The 17,175-nt window shown below is 39.2% G+C and overlaps 1 protein-coding gene across 1 annotated transcript in view; it reads left to right on the top strand.

Moving 5' to 3' along the window:
* Nucleotides 1-206: 206 nt before the first annotated feature.
* LOC309564346 (membrane-spanning 4-domains subfamily A member 8-like) overlaps nucleotides 207-17,175 on the top strand; it is a gene marked incomplete at its 3' end in the record, with an annotated part of 69,754 nt that continues 52,785 nt past the window's right edge. Inside the window, exon 1 of the mRNA XM_082268972.1 lies at nucleotides 207-291. The remainder of the gene's footprint in view (nucleotides 292-17,175) is intronic.

Here is a 17,175-nt window from a genome sequence, read left to right on the forward strand (position 1 = left end):
TACCAACGCAGGTAAGATTTTTATTAATGGTAAATGATGTAAGGTTTTTGCTAGTTTCAAATGGCATATTTTTACATATACTTTGTACTTTGTACTTTAGCTGCTTTGCATATATTACAAGCTCTGTACAAAGTGTATGAATACTTCCTGAAACCGTTATCATTAATATAAGAGAGCTAAAGGTACTAATAAGTTAATATTTGAAGCTGCTGTAGCTGCATCTACAGCTAAAGAACACTTCCTGAAACCTACATTTGGATCGAGACTTAGAACGCACCAAACAGCGAAGCCGTGAGTATAAAAGTAATGTTTATTATATAGCACTGTTGTCTATGGCCAGCTTTTGGCAAAGTTTTTATCCTTCCTCCAATGCACATGGACACTTAGAATTGATGAATACGACTGACCCATACTAGCTATATGCTTGATCCACAGCCAGGCACTATATAACTATTACTACAGTCCTTAAAGGAAACCTATCACAAGAGAATCACGGAGGCTGTTATTGCTGATCATTCCTTCTGAAAATGCTAGTTCCCTGGCTGTCATACTTGTACATTGTGTGTGTGAACCTGTAGATTAGAGGTGCTGAAGTGTAGCACTGTATTTTGTTTTTTTTTTCTTAAAGCTTGTACACACTATAAGAAAATTGGAGGAACATTTTCGTCTGAAGAATTTTTCACTGATGCGTTTCATCATATATGACTTCCTCATAGGTTATTGCCAGAAACAACCTATGAGGAAGTCATGTATGATGAAACGCATCAGGCCCATGTTATCTGTCATCCGCCATCATTCCTGTTCTTACATGCTGGTTTACATGGATGTTTGTAAGTTGTTTTGATGCCCCTTTTTTATAAATTCGATTGTAAGCGGTATCATACTATGTTTGTGTTGATTGGCTTACTTCCACATACGGATACCATACTGGGAGATATAGCCATCTCTGTTCAAGAGTTTATCGCCATCTTTTGAAAACATCCTTGGGAACAGCCATTTCTTAGGAGATCCATGGATAATTTCAAGTTTGATTGACCCATTTGCTATATGGTACTTAGGTCCATATCGTCTGGTGAGCGCATTGAATATTCACTGTGTTGGTGTCGGAATTCTTTCCTATATGATCACGTGTGCAAGTTTTGATGGTTCCACATTTATGCTTCAATCTTCAATACTTGGGACTCACCATTACTTATCAACATTTTTCACTTTTCTATCATTTTATGATACACTTTTATTGGACTGTAGGAGTCATTTTAGCGCTGCACTTTTTTGTATAAGTGTTTGGACAACTTTATGTTGGTTGATGTCCTGGCAGCTTTATTTACATGTTAGTTCGCGCAGTATGATTTATTATACATTTGCGATTTTTGTTTACTGTGTACGATTTTTGTAGAAGAAAAATCAGAAAAGAAAGACTGCGCATGATCAGAAACAATAAACAACAAAAAAAACTGTCATACGAGAATTTTTGTACACATTTTCGTTCATTGGTTGTGAATTGCTGTGAAACAATGAGGAAAAACAGATGATTGTTCGCCCAATTTTCTTATAGTGTGTACCCCACTTTAGATGATAAGAAAGTTGAACAGAGGGGTATACGATAATAATAATAAACAAGCTGCGCTAAGTGATCAAAAAATTAAATACACAGTAAGTCCCGGTTCACACTAGGGCGACATAGGGAAGCTGCGGACCCGTTCTAATAGGAGAGACACAAGTCGCTCCGACTTAGAAAAAGGGTCCGGAGCTTCTTTGGGGTGACCAGGAGGTGACCGCCATAGACTTCAATGTTATGAAGTCCGTGGCGGCCGCGGTGCGAAGTAGCGTCGCCCCTATGTGAACGGGGCCTAATGGTCAAATACATTGATAAATAAACAAATAGTCTCTAGTGAAAGTCCACAAGGCCCATTTAGAAAGTGTGCCACAGTGTGTGAAGATAAATAAACTGTGCAATAAATCCATCGCAGGTGCTCAATCCACCACCAATATCAATTCTACTTACCAGAGACCAATTAATATGGGGCTTAAAACATCAAGGCAGGGGGAGCAGCCAGATTCCAATCAGCCAAGGTAAGCTTGGGGAGATAGCAAAAAGGGAAAGGAAATATGGGACTTTAAATGAGTACAGCTAGATATATATGTTTGATTGAATCAATAACATAAATATCATATAGGCCCCCGAAGGAGGGGACCCATAAAATGCTGATATTCTATGTATGATTTATGATTAGTAATATCACATACATAAATATAAATAATAAGTCATATGTATAATCCATATAAAAAATAATAATTATAAGAATAACATATTAAAAATCAATAATAATGTATAATAGATTTATTGTGACGGCACATTCTCTATAGGTACACAATCTTTACGTATATAAAAAACTTGATAAGACCCAGAAAATGGGGACCCATAGAGAGCTGACACAAAATCAAATATCTGATTTCTGATTCATAATTAATAATATAACATATATAAATACAATGAACAAATCACATGTACATATCATATAAATGAGAATAAATACATTGGTAATACATTCAAAATAATTTATTTATAAAAAGATTTCATTTGAAATTCTAATTCAATATAGGTATACAATCTTGAAATGTAGAAAGCTTGAATAAATTGTCTGAGTGATTGTAGGCTCGACGCGTTTCTTGGACCTCCGTCCATTCATCAGGAGCATAAGAAAATAGATTGTATATCTAGAAGTGTAAGTTTCAATTATACCGAAATATTAGTATAAAAAAGGAAAGGGGAAAAAATAAAAATAAAAATATAAATAAAATTAAAAATAAATGGAGTAGAACACTAACTTGAATCGTGTCATATCTCCAAAAAAGTTCAATCCCAGAGAGGAGGTATAGGGTCGAACCGAGAAATGCCTGACCCGGGGCTGAGGCATGGACGAACATCCGACAAATATGGGGAGGAGCAGCAGAGAAGTAAAAACTCAATGTGAGAATAGATAGACAGTGGATTGACAGAAGACTCGTCAGGGCATGGTATGGTATGGACTCCGAAATGAAATCCGAAATTATATAATATCATATATTTTTTGTTTGGTTGTAATAATTCTTGTAAAATATAAAAGTGAGGCTCGTATTAATGAAGGGGATACGTTCATTTTCAGAGAGCTCTATATATGATGTATAAATGAATAAAAGTGGGTGAGCCATCAGAGAACGTAACAAAGATGTAAGCAACCAAGAAAATGCCCAAGAGAAGCACCAAGAGAGTAAAAAAGTGAGGTTACAATCTTCTGAGAAGGGAGTAAAAAATTGGAGATGAAAATATTCATGATGAAAAAAAAAATATATATATATATTTATATATATCAATTAGTTCCCGATATAGAGGGTGAATTAAAAAATATAACAAATAAGGAGAAGGTGAAAAAAAAGGTGATAAAAAGAGACAAAGGTGGAGTATGAATCCAAAGTGGGGCATGTATAGGTCCATTCTATGATGACCCATACTGCAAAAAGGAAGGAAAGTGCATAAAAACAAGAAATAAAAAGAAAAATGGGTTAAACACCAGAGTACCACAGAAAAGTGTTCACTTGGAAAGAAAAGTAAAAATAAAAACAATAGAAGGTGTATTCCCACAGTGAACCACACGTTGTTAATTTAAAGGTGAACCATGCTCAAAAGGGTTGTGCATAAGGAAAAATAAGAAAAATCGAATATCAGATTGAAGAGCCGAAGGAAGCACAGAGGATATGTGCAAGAAATCACCTTAGTGTAGTGTGAAAATGAGAGATGAACCTCTAGCCAGCCTGCTTTCCCCAGAGTGTCGATGTGGGTCCACGCCAACGCCATGCTCACCTTTAAATTAACAACGTGTGGTTCACTGTGGGAATACACCCTTCTATTGTTTTTATTTTTACTTTTCTTTCCAAGTGCACACTTTTCTCTTTGTGGTACTCTAGTGTTTAACCCATTTTTCTTTTCATTTCTTGTTTTTATGCACTTTCCTTCCTTTTTTGCAGTATTGGTCATCATAGAATGGACCTATACATGCCCCACTTTGGATTCATACTCCACCTTTGTTTCTTTTTATCACCTTTTTTTCACCTTCTCCTTATTTGTTATATTTTTTAATTCACCCTCTATATCGGGAACTAATTGATATATATAAATATTTATATATATATTTTTTCATCATGAATATTTTCATCTCCCATTTTTTACTCCCTTCTCAGACGATTGTAACCTCACTTTTTTACTCTCTTGGTGCTTCTCTTGGGCATTTTCTTGGTTGCTTACATCTTTGTTACATTCTCTGATGGCTCACCTACTTTTATTCATCATATATAGATCTCTCTGAAAATGAACTTATCCCCTTCATTAATACGAGCCTCACTTTTATATTTTACAGGAATTATTACAACCAAACAAAAAATATATGATATTATATAATTTCAGATTTCATTTCGGAGTCCATACCATACCATGCCCTGACGAGTCTTCTGTCAATCCACTGTCTATCTATTCTCACATTGAGTTTTTACTTCTCTGCTGCTCCTCCAATTTTTGCCGGATTTTCGTCCATGCCTCAGCCCCGGGTCAGGCATTTCTCGGTTCGACCCTATACCTCCTCTCTGGGATTGAACTTTTTTGGAGATATGACACGATTCAGGTTAGTGTTCTACTCCATTTATTTTTAATTTTATTTATATTTTTATTTTTCCCCTTTCCTTTTTTATACTAATATTTTGGTATAATTTAAACTTACACTTCTAGATATACAATCTATTTTCTTATGCTCCTGATGAATGGACGGAGGTCCAAGAAACGCGTCGAGCCTACAATCACTCAGACAATTTATTCAAGCTTTCTACATTTCAAGATTGTATACCTATATTGAATTAGAATTTCAAATGAAATCTGCTTTTTATAAATAATTATTTTGAATGTATTACCAATGTATTTATTCTCATTTATATGATATGTACATGTGATTTGTTAATTGTATTTATATATGTTATATTATTAATTATGAATCAGAAATCAGATATTTGATTTTTGTGTCAGCTCTCTATGGGTCCCCATTTTCTGGGTCTTATCAAGTTTTTTATATACGTAAAGATTGTGTACCTATAGAGAATGTGCCGTCACAATAAATCTATTATACATTATTATTGATTTTGAATATGTTATTCTTATAATTATTATTTTTTATATGGATTATACATATGACTTATTATTTATATATGTGATATTACTTATCATAAATCATACATAGAATATCAGCCTTTTATGGGTCCCCTCCTTCGGGGTCTCCCCTATTTGCTCTGTAAGCTTGGGGAGATGTCCACGACCTAGGTGACAACACTCACCCCAACCTCACGGTCCACAGATGAATAAGGCAGCCGTCATGGAATATAAAACAGTGAAGGCTCCATAGTGTAAAACCATTAGGCAAACTTTACTGTATAAGAGAAAGCACACTTACAATAGTGCAGAGTATACGCACTAAAAAATCAAGGTCACTGGCCGGCAAATCCGCCCGTCCTTCCTGGTTACGTGGGTGACGTCGGCACGCCGCGATCAGACGCGTTTCATCACAGCTGACTGCTTCCTGGGGTACGGGCGGCATGCTGACGCCACCATATATATAGAAGCACAATGCAAAGGTACCGCCTCAGTCTGAACCGCGGGGACTCACCACAGACGCCATCTTAAATCAGGGAAAAGATGCCAGTCTATGTGTAATTATCGTAATAAAAACTAAAAACAAAGGAATTTAAATAAAAGGTAAGGGCCATGAAGGCTCCCACTGTAATTCCAATGCACGAGGTTAATAAAATTATGAAATATCTTGCAATAACCAAACTTTATAAATAAGCTGTCACCTCTGCATTAAGGAATTAATCTGCATATAGTACCAAGTTACTTAAACGGGTCGAATCATAAACCCCGAGCTTGAATACTGCATAAAATATCAATGCATAAAAAAATTACTGCATAAAAAACTAATCACAAGGATGACTAAATAAATTCCAAAAACATTAAAAAATAATAAGACTGGCTGGCACCCTGTGTGGTGGCTGGCACGTACAGGCCCAGGGCCTGTGGCTGGCTAGCTGGTACAGTCAGGAGTCAGGACTCGGGCAGGGCCTGTGGCTGGCTGGCTGGTACACAGTGGGTTTGTGGGACTGGGTTGCTGGCTGGCACCGGGCAGCTGTGGGTGGTCGCGATGGCTGTGTTACAGAACAGATACAGAACGTGTGTCAGAGTGTTGGTCACTGTTATCACTTATCACTCACAGAACAGATACAGAACGTGCGTCAGACTGTTGGTCACTGTTCATTCACTAGATGTAGAAGAACTCACTGTCTTGACCGACCGCCTGTGAAGCATGCAGACTCCAGTGTGGCCGCAGAGGGTAAAAGACACTGTAACGAGGCTGAGGGAGGCGGCCTAAGAGCTGTCCAGTGCGCGGAGTCGCGTGGCGCAACATACGCGATGACGTCACGAAAATATTGTCAATATCGGTAAATACAAAGGCTGATACAGATATATCAGGGGAAGTGCATATCAACCCCCGATATATCGGTGTTGCCAATAATCGGTCAATCTCTAATGTTTACCCACTTGCACTTATACCCCCTTCTTAACCAGGACAATTTTCAGCTTTCAGCACTGTCACACTTTGAATAGCTATTACTCAGTCATGCTACACTGTACCCATATGACTTTTCTTGTCCTTTTTTCACACTTTTTTGCACTATAAATAATAAAACAAAAAAACGAGAAATTTGTAGAAAAATGCATTTTTCTTTATTTCTACTATAAAATTTAGCAAATTAGTAATTTTTTCTTCATTCATTTTGGCCAAAAGTTATACTGCTCTATATCTTTGGTAAAAATCCCCCAAATCAGTGTATAATATTTGTTCTTTGTGAAGGTTATAGAGTCTACAAGTTATGGTGCCAATCATAGAAAATTGATCACATCTGATGTACCGACGACTAGGGATGATCGAACGGTTCGGGTCCACCATCGGTTCGGCCCAAACATTGGGTGTTCGAGGTTCGGCCGAATTTAGAACTTTTTGCCCAAAAAGTTCGGAATTCGGCAACCAGAACCACCCAAAATGCAATGCTTCAGGAAATGGGCTTTAAAAGCCCGTGATTGGACCAGAACCATTAGCAAAAGCCAATTGAGGGGGCAGGAGAATGCTAGGAATGTGATTGGAGTGACTAGGGGGTCCCTAGACTAATCATTAGTGAATACGCCCCCCAGTATATAAGATCGCCCCCGCCATATTCCCAGCATTGTTATACTGGACATGGAAGAGAGTGGAAGCAGTTCTGTTAATTTTACTTGAAAAGTGTCATTTAGCTATTTTTAGTGTGAGGAAAGGGATATCTAGTGTAGTTAGAGTGCTCCTTTACACTTAAGTTAGCTTCAAAAATTTAGTTTCTGTAGGGAAAGTGTTAAGTGTCAGGGGACCGTAGTGTAGTGTAGGGTTAACTGGCAGTGACTGCTATGGCAGGGTGACAAAACCCTTCCATAGCAGGGTGACCGCTATAGAGAAATGATAATTTCTCTGAGTTGCTTCGGGACAGGATTATGGCTTCTCACCAGCAAGCATTTTTTATGCTGCAGGGGCTGCCACTGCCAGTGCTTTTTTGAGGACATGTTTGATGTCAGACATGACATCTGAACATGTGTATAGGGGGTATATATAGACATATATGTCTGAATATATACCCCTAGACATATATAGGTGTGATAGTAGCAGAAATAAATGCTTGCGCTAATGAAATCATTTACAGTAATATATTTCTGCTACTATCACACCTATATATGTCTAGGGGTATATATTCAGACATATATGCCTATATATACCCCCTATACACATGTTCAGATGTTTTGCCTGCCTCAAAAGAACCCCAAAAAATGCCAAAAAAAACGCTAGCGTCAAAAAAAAAAAAATGCCCAGGTGTGTTTTTGCTGGCATTTTTTGGGGGGTTTTGGAGGCAGGCAAAACATCTGAACTTGTGCACAGTACCACTATACACAAGTTCAGATGTTTTTTCTGACTGGAAAGAACCCAGAAAAATGCCTGCTTTGAAACCGGCAAGGTGTTACAGCAGCGAAGCCATATTCCTGTGCTCAAAGTTTTTTAATACAAACAATCCTTTTTTTTCTGGTTCTGGACATGCTACAGAGCTGAAACTTCACAGGTACACCTTTTAGACCCCCCAGACACAAAATCAAACAAAAGAAGTTCTTAAAAATTGTCATTTTTGATAAAAAAAGCCAATTATTGAAAAATTAAAAAAAAAATAAAAAAAATAAAAAAAAGAGATTTTTTGATTTTTACTTTGGATTTAGTATCTGGGGGGTCTAAAAAGTGTACATGTGAAGTTTCAGCTCTGTAGCATGTCCAGAACCCCCCAAAAATTAGCATTTTCTTATAATTTTTATTAGAACAGGAATACGGCTTCTCTACGGCTCTTTTTCTTGCATTTATCGGGCATTTTTGGAGGCAGGCATGACTTTTTTTGGATTTAGTGTCTGGGGGGTCTAAAAAGTGTACCTGTGAAGTTTCAGCTCTGTAGCATGTCCAGAACCAGAAAAAATATCATTTTTCAGTAGAGCAGGGATGGTGGGACCCCTCTTTTACACTTATATGATATTTTTTGGGGGGTTCTAGACATGCTACAGAGCTGAAACTTCACAGGTACACCTTTTAGACCCCCCAGACACAAAATCACACAAAATAAGTTCTTAAAAATTGTCATTTTTGATAAAAAAGCCAATTATTGAAAAATTAAAAAAAAAATAAAAAAAAAAAAAAAAGAGATTTTTTTATTTTTACTTTGGATTTCAGATCTGGTGGGTCTAAAAAGTGTACATGTGAAGTTTCAGCTCTGTAGCATGTCCAGAACCATAAAAAAAAGATTGTTTGTATTAGAAAACTTTCAGCACAGGAATATGGCTTCTCTGCTGTAACACCTTGCCGGTTTAATAGAAGGCATTTTTTTGGGTTCTTTGCAGTCAGGAAAAACATCTGAACTTGTGTATAGTGGTACTGTGCACAAGTTCAGATGTTTTGCCTGCCTCCAAAACCCCCCAAAAAATGCCATCAAAAACACACCTGGGCATTTTTTTTTTGACGCTAGCGTTTTTTTGGCATTTTTTGGGGTTCTTTTGAGGCAGGCAAAACATCTGAACTTGTGTATAGTGGTACTGTGCACAAGTTCTGATGTTTTGCCTGCCTCCAAAACCCCCCAAAAAATGCCAGCAAAAACACACCTGTGGATTTTTTTTTTGACGCTAGCGTTTTTTTGGCATTTTTTGGGGTTCTTTTGAGGCAGGCAAAACATCTGAACTTGTGTATAGTGGTGTATATACACACATACATATATTTATATACACACCTAGACATATATAGGTGTGATAGTAGCAGAAATATATGCTTGCGCTAATGAAATCATTTACAGTAATATATTTCTGCTACTATCACACTTATATATGTCTAGGTGTGTTTATAAATATATGTATGTGTGTATATATACCACCATACACAAGTTCAGATGTTTTTCCTGCCTCAAAAGAACCCCAAAAAATGCCAAAAAAAACGCTAGCGTCAAAAAAAAAATGCCCAGGTGTGTTTTTGCTGGCATTTTTTGGGGAATTTTGGAGGCAGGCAAAACATCAGAACTTGTGCACAGTACCACTATACACAAGTTCAGATGTTTTTCCTGACTGCAAAGAACCCAAAAAAATGCCTTCTATTAAACCGGCAAGGTGTTACAGCAGAGAAGCCATATTCCTGTGCTGAAAGTGTTCTAATACAAACAATCTTTTTTTTTTTCTGGTTCTGGACATGCTACAGAGCTGAAACTTCACATGTACACTTTTTAGACCCCCCAGATCTGAAATCCAAAGTAAAAATAAAAAAATCTCTTTTTTTTTAATAATTTTTTTCAATAATTGGCTTTTTTTTATCAAAAATGACAATTTTTAAGAACTTTTTTTGTGTGATTTTGTGTCTGGGGGGGTCTAAAAGGTGTACCTGTGAAGTTTCAGCTCTGTAGCATGTCCAGAACCAGAAAAAAAGATCATATAGGTGTTAAAGTTAAAGGAGGCTCCCGAACCACATCCCTGTTCTACTGAAAAATTATCTTTTTTTTTTCATGGTTCTGGACATTCTACAGAGCTGAAACTTCACATGCACACCTTTTAGACCCCCCAGATGCTAAATCCAAAGTCAAAATCAAAAAATCTCTTTTTTTTTTTTGATTTTGCAATAATTGGCTTTTTTATCAAAAATGACAATTTTTAAGAACTTTTTTTTGTGTGATTAATAGTTAATGGGGCATGACCCAGAACCCTAGGCACTTTTTAGGGGCATTTATTCGGTTTTGGGGCTTCAAAATGGTGTTTTTTGATTACCGAAGTTCGGGTCCCATTGATTTCAATGGGGTTCTGAAATCCGGGCCGAACTTTCGGGAAGTTCGGATGTTCTGGCCGAACCGAACTTTTCAAAAGTTCGATCATCCTTACCGACGACCTATCTCATTCCTTGAGACACTAACAAGCCAGGACAGTACAAATACCCCCAAATTACCCCTTTTTGGAAAGTAGACATCCCAAGGAATTTAGTAGGAAGCATGGTGAGTTTTGTAGTGGATCTGATGGCACTGTAGGGAACTGTAGGGGCACTGATGTGGCACTGAAGGGAAGGGCACTGTAGTTGCTTTGATGGCACTGAAGGATACTTATTATTAGCATTTGGACATGCCCCATTATTGACAGCTAGGTGGCAACCTAGTCCAACTTGTGAATAATTACGAGCTTAAGCTACTGACATCTGTAAACAACAAACTTTCAGTTTAGTAGGGAAAAATCTAGTCTGGCAAACCTGAGAAAGTTCTCAGAGCACTACCTGCAAGTTAAATATGATATAAGAAAGGTTGGTAATGGTGCTACCCATAAGAATAAAAAGAGCACTGTGTGTATAAAATACCAAATACACAGAAAAACAATCTAAAGTGCAATGTGCCAGTAAATAAAAGAGTCAGGGTTGTGATCTCCACAGACCCCCAAAAAGTGTTCAGTGTATTGTGCTGCTATACTGTGAGAAAACCGAAATGTGCAATAGGTAATAAAAATGGAGGTGCACAAGGCATGATATCAATTTATTATAATAAATAGTGCAGGTGATGAATAAAATAATTATATAGTGCACAAATCTTTATAAAACATATAAGTACTGCAAAGAATAAAACAGATAGGTAGTGTATATATATATATATATATATATATATATATATATAGAATTTTCCTTAGTAAATAGGAATTGTATTGTGAACAAGGTGAATAAGAAAAGTGAGAGATTTATCAAAAAAGTTTGTATATAATGTCCACAAATGAATGAGATTAAACAAGAGATTGTTCCTCAAGATAGAAAATAAGGAGTTTATGCACCTATGTTGACCACTAGGTGTCACACTATCAATACGTCCTGTACAATGAAGCCAAAAACTTTGACAAATCCGAGGGGTTCTTCAGCTTCTGATGAGTAGATGCTTGTGTAGATGAATCGCTCTAAATGCTCAAGCAAGAAGAAACCCCATAAAAATTGTATACTACTCATACTTTTCATAGCCTTGCATTCTCACTCAGTAGGCTGGTCTGGATCAGTAGAACGCCAGGAAGCTTCCGCGTTCCATGGCTCAGGCTCCGATACTGGAAGTGATGTATGACGTTAGACTCCACCCTACGCATTTCGTCATAGGATGTCTGCTGCCAGCAAGTTGCCTGGCTGTTATGCTGATCCATAGGATACAATACTTTGAGTCAATTATCTGGAACAGTAATGCAAATCAAAAATTCAGATTTTTCTCTGACTTTAGGCATACGTGTTTTGGGTCAGTAATCCAAAAATGTTCTCCAATAAACTTGCTCTAGATTTTCTTGAAGAATGAACTATTGTACATGAATAATTTGTATCCTTATGTCCTGGCAGCAGGTGGAGCTGTTGTCTCCTTCTCACATGGCTTCTGGGCTCACCTTATCTGCTTTGGTTAAACAAAAAAAAAAAAAAAAAAAAAACATTCTACTGTTTTCATCACTGGATCGACTTTTGGATCGACTGCCGGGTGCTGCCGCCGCTCTATTTCCATTCACTCTAAGGGAAACCAGCAATGAATCCTTTTGGCTTCACAGCCGATTCCCTACTGTGCATGCGCATTCTCATTGGCTCGGCGACGGGGAAAGGAGAAAGTGGACGGAACTTCTAAGGGACAGCGCCATTGTGCTGTCTCCCGGTAGTGGAGAAGGGTACCTGTCAAAAACAGGTACCTGTTCCCCTCTCCCCCCTGAAAGGTGCCAAATGTGGCACTGGAGGGGGGGGGGAGGAAGCAGATGAGCGGAAGTTCCACTTTTGGGTGGAACTCCGCTTTAACAAAGCTCACACACAGTTCAGTTTATATTTACCTATTTTAGAGTGTAACTTTAGCCAAGTAAAATAATTTTACTAAAAAAGGCAAAACAGTAAAATCACATCCACCCTGCAATCCATTATTGGTTACGCTACTCATACGGCCTACAATTTACAGCAACAATAACGTTCTCAGCTGGTAAGATTTCTGTTTTAAATGCTGTCCAGTTTACTGTCCCCCATTTGCACTTTGTTTCAAGTTGAAAACTCCTAAACATATGTATAAATTATGTAGCACCCTCCTAGATAGGTGCTAGGAAAAAGCATTGTTATGGTCCATCTGCTTATCAGGGGAGCCTGATCTGTTGTTTTTGCCTGTTGCATGTGCCCAGGTGTAAGTCACTTGGCCTGTTGGACAGTGGAGGAAACCCAGCCAGTGGTACACTGGCTTTTGTGGCAGTCCCAGTGGGAGGGCACCCTTGCAGGGCATCTTGGGATTGACCATAAAAGCTGAGGGCACATGTGACAGGGTGTCTGTGGCAGGAAGCAGAGTCCCAGGAGGGTGACGGCTGTCTCTCCTCCTGCTGTCTGAGGAAGGTGGTCACAGGCAGTCGGCCTAGTGAGCCAGGTGTGGAGCTGAGCCTGAAGGAACCTGTAAAGCTGATGGTGGAGCTGCTGGCAGAGTCATCTGGGAAAAACAGTGTCCGTGAGTACCAGGGGGCCTGACAAGGGGTCTGCCCAGCAAAAGGGACCACTCCAGTGAAGTCCGAGACCAGAAGGTCAGCTCACACAGTATTCCAGAGTAAAGGGGGTGCCAAGTAGAACCCTGAAGAGTAGGGTTAAAGGGGGTGGCAAACGGGGCCCTGAAGAGGAATTCACTATGCAGTTCGCTTATTAACTACTTCACTTCAGTGGCAAGGTGAAGCAGCGGCCTTGCCGCACTCAGCATAGTTAGAAGTCCTAAAATTGTGCATGGTTCATCCAGTTGGAGAATCCCACTCATCCCTTCTCCTATCCAAGTTCTACAATAAAACAACAAAAAACAAATCCCCTGGACTGTTTTCTGACTGAGCCAAGCACTAAGAGTACCTTGAATTACTAAGTTGTTGCTATGGGTAACCCGGGGGAATTCGCACTCAGCAGCTCCCACGGGAGTAGTGATACAATTATATAGGGGTTGATTTACTAAAACTTGAGAGTGCAAATCTGGTGAAGCTCTGCATGGTAGTCAATCAGCTTCTAACTGTAGCTTGTTCCATTAAGCTTTGACAAAAAAAAAAAAAACTGGAAGCTCTCCAGTTTTAGTAAATCAACCCCTTACAGTTCGGGATTAAAAGTACCATTTCAGTGTTTGCAGATAATGTAGTTTTTTTTCTAATGGAAATCATATTTACCTAGGTGGATGCAACATCTGCCCCCCCCCCCCCTTTGGCTCTAAGACTGAGTGTCTAAAGACCACTGATCGCTCAGTTCTCAGTGCTGTCTCCTCTCCCTAACCCCCCCCCCCCCACTGGAGCACTAGGCTGTGGAAGGGGCGGGAGTGGCTGGTTAAGGCCTATGGGTGGATCTGGACCACGTAGTCCTGATCTTTCCCCAGCCTGGACTAGCTCTGTTACAGCAGCCAACTGTGGGCTTTTTTGCTGGGTTGTTTTTTCCTTGCAAGAGGGGTCTATTGCTGCTGGCAGACACATTCTCTCGGGGTGTATTTTTTCTGTGGTGGTTCTATTGTTACTTGGGGGACTATTGTTACTGGGGGGTCTTTTTTCGTTGCCTTGGGGTCTATTGTTGATGAAGGGGTGTTTTGTTGTGGGATAGGCTGTTGTTGCTGGGGGGCTATTATTGTTGGCTACAGGGGATCTTTTTCACTGCTGTTCTTGTTATTGTAGCGGTACCCCTAGATCGGGCTGTTTTTTCTTTAGAGGGTCCTGTCCCCACCCGAGCCCAGACCCAAGGTCACCCCCCCCCATTTAGACTAGGGAACTCCCTAAATGGCCACCAGCAGCTTAACACTCCATCCCCAGCTTTCACCTGAACAACTCCTCCACCGCCGGGCTGACCCAGAGTATTTAAGGGGGCCTACCCCCTGGCAACCCAAGTTGGGGATTGGTCAGGGCCTTCAGAATACTCCAGGCAGCTCCACCTAACCTCCTCTCCCATCCTTCTGGAAGTTTCCAGTAAGTTCGAGAAGTAGGGGGGAGGTTGTGAGTCATCCAGCTCTCCCTGGATTTCTGCCTAAACCAGAAAAAAAAACACAGACAGGCTTGGCTGCCAGCCAAGCCTGCACAAATTTATCTACACTAAAACAAAAAAAAAAAAAAAAAAAAACGATATACACTTCTAGCACACTAGAGGGTGCTACATTATCATTAACAAATTCAATACAAAGCAACCCAAATGAAACTTAATTCTGTATTCCCTAAAGAGGGCTATACTGGGAGGTGGAACAAAGGAACGGTGCTCTGAGCTGGGTAAGGGTTGAAGACAAGGGGTAGAGAGTAATAGATGACGTCGCAGCGACGAAACGCGTAGAGCGGCAACACAACGTCATTTGTCACTTCCGGTTAGGTGGTTTCGGTCCGTGGAACGCGGAATCGCCGGACGGCCGAACACCTGGGAACACCCGAGAAGCTGAACGTGAACTTCCTAACAGTGAGTTTATACCATATTTTCCCCAATATACAGTTTTACTATACCATGGAAGTTTCTCTGTCTTTTGTATACTGACCAGGGATGGAGAGGATGATATAAACCCTGATGAACCGTGGGAACTTGCTATACCTACTTGTAAGGATGATCGAACTTTTGAAAAGTTAGGTTCGGCCAGAACATCCGAACTTCCCGAAAGTTCGGCCCGGATTTCAGAACCCCATTGAAATCAATGGGACCTGAACTTCGGTAATCAAAAAACACCATTTTGAAGCCCCAAAACCCAATAAATGCCCCTAAAAAGTGCCTAGGGTTCTGGGTCATGCCCCATTAACTATTAATCACAGAAAAAAAAGTTCTTAAAAATTGCCATTTTTGATAAAAAAGCCAATTACTGAAAAAAAAAAAAAGAGAGATTTTTTGATTTTGACTTTGGATTTAGTATCTGGGGGGTCTAAAAGGTGTGCATGTAGCATGTCCAGAACCATGAAAAAAAAAAGATAATTTTTCAGTAGAACAGGGATGTGGGTCGGGACCCTCCTTTAACACCTATATGATCTTTTTTTCTGGTTCTGGACATGCTACAGAGCTGAAACTTCACAGGTACACCTTTTAGACCCCCCCAGACACAAAATCACACAAAAGAAAGTTCTTAAAATTGTCATTTTTGATAAAAAAGCCAATTATTGAAAAAAATTATTTAAAAAAAAGAGATTTTTTGATTTTTACTTTGGATTTCAGATCTGGGGGGTCTAAAAAGTGTACATGTGAAGTTTCAGCTCTGTAGCATGTCCAGAACCAGAAAAAAAAGATTGTTTGTATTAGAAAACTTTCTGACAGGGGGTTGGCTCCGCTCCTGTAACACCTTGCCGGTTTAATAGAAGGCATTTTTTTGGAATCTTTGCAGTCAGGAAAAACATCTGAACTTGTGTATAGTGGTACTGTGCACAAGTTCAGATGTTTTGCCTGCCTCCAAAACCCCCCAAAAAATGCCAGCAAAAACACACCTGGGCATTTTTTATTTTTGACGCTAGCGTTTTTTTGGCATTTTTTTGGGTTCTTTTGAGGCAGGCAAAACATCTGAACTTGTGTATAGTGGTATATATACACACATAATTATATGTATATAGACACCTAGCCATATATATGTGTGATAGTAGCAGAAATATATTACTGTAAATGATTTCATTAGCGCAAGCATATATTTCTGCTACTATCACACCTATATATGTCTAGGTGTGTATATAAATATATGGATGTGTGTATATACACCACTATACACAAGTTCAGATGTTTTGCCTGCCTCCAAAACCCCCCAAAAAATGCAGGCAAAAACACACCTGGGCATTTTTTTTTTTTTGACGCTAGCGTTTTTTGGGCATTTTTTTGGGTTCTTTTGAGGCAGGCAAAACATCTGAACATGTGTATAGGGGGTATATATACACATATATGTCTGAATATATACCCCTAGGCATATATAGGTGTGATAGTAGCAGAAATATATTACTGTAAATGATTTCATTAGCGCAAGCATTTATTTCTGCTACTATCACACCTATATATGTCTAGGGGTATATATACACATATATGTCTATATATACCCCCTATACACATGTTCAGATGTCATATCTGACATCAAACATGTCCTCAAAAAAGCACTGGCAGTGGCAGTCCCTGCAGCATAAAAAATGCTAGGCTGGTGAGAAGCCATATTCCTGTCCCGAAGCAATTCAGAGAAATGATCATTTCTCTATAGCGGTCACCCTGCTATGGAAGGGTTTTGTCACCCTTCCATAGCAGTCACTGCCAGTTAACCCTACACTACACTACGGTCCCCTGACACTTAACACTTCCCTACAGAAACTAAATTTTTGAAGCTAACTAAAGTGTAAAGGAGCACTCTAACTACACTAGATATCCCTTTCCTCACACTAATAAATAGCTAAATGACACTTTTCAAGTAAAATTAACAGAACTGCTTCCACTCTCTTCCATGTCCAGTATAACAATGCTAAGAATATGGGGGGGGCGATCTTATATATTGGGGGGCGTATTCACTAATGATTGGTCTAGGGACCCCCTAGTCACTCCAATCACATTCCTAGCATTC

The sequence above is a fragment of the Pelophylax lessonae genome (assembly GCF_965119305.1).
Source record: "Pelophylax lessonae genome assembly, chromosome: 9".
Taxonomy (NCBI): Eukaryota; Metazoa; Chordata; class Amphibia; order Anura; family Ranidae; genus Pelophylax; species Pelophylax lessonae.